Here is an 850-nt window from a genome sequence, read left to right on the forward strand (position 1 = left end):
AATTTTGAACTAGTTTGTGATTATTATTATTTAGCTGAAAACAATTGCTAACTATAGAGTAAAACCTCAGGGACCATAAAAGCCAAAATAAGTAGACTATTTTCGAAAGTCTATGTAACAATAATTTATTCAGTACATTTATTTAACTACTTAATATGTATTAAATTTTTTATTATCAGAAAAATGTAGTTTTAGTATCTCATTTGACTCATCAAATATTAAAATAAATAAAAATAATTTTTCTAAGTTTTTTTCCAGTTTGATTAAAACATGTCATTTTTAATGTCATTTTTGAAAAATTAAACTGACATTTTTTTCAAATTTTGGCTGGGAAAAAATAATGTAAATCAAATAAAATAAAAATAATGTTTTATTCGGCTTAAAAATGAGTTTTTGTCTCGCCAAAAAAGTGACACTCTTAATCCTAGTAAAACAATATTCTATTTATTGTTGCATTTATAAGACAGTAATTTTTATAATAAAAAATTGTAGGTTGAGAAAAGCGTTCTTTTATGAAAATATTTACTTTTTGATAACAGTTATTTTGCAAAATTTCAGGATTTTGATAGCTATCCTCTGTATTAAACGACAAACATCTACTTTAATTTTAAATATAAGTAGTTTTATATAAAAATATTTTTTAAAAAAACAAAATTGCATATAGAGGTTGTCCTGAAAAAACCTTAAAAGATTTCAGAGGGTGATTTTTTATGTCAATATAAAAAAAGTTCTTTTTTATACAAATAAAGTCAAGTTTTTTCTTGACCTAAAGAATTATTCCCTAAAATCTTATATTGTTTTTACGGACACTCAGTTTGTTTTTCATTTCAACAATCTAGGTATTATTTAT

Source organism: Tribolium madens, unplaced genomic scaffold (genome assembly GCF_015345945.1).
Source record: "Tribolium madens isolate multiple individuals breed KSU strain unplaced genomic scaffold, Tmad_KSU_1.1 Scaffold_96;HRSCAF=242;Tcas5.2_LG5, whole genome shotgun sequence".
NCBI lineage: Eukaryota > Metazoa > Arthropoda > Insecta > Coleoptera > Tenebrionidae > Tribolium > Tribolium madens.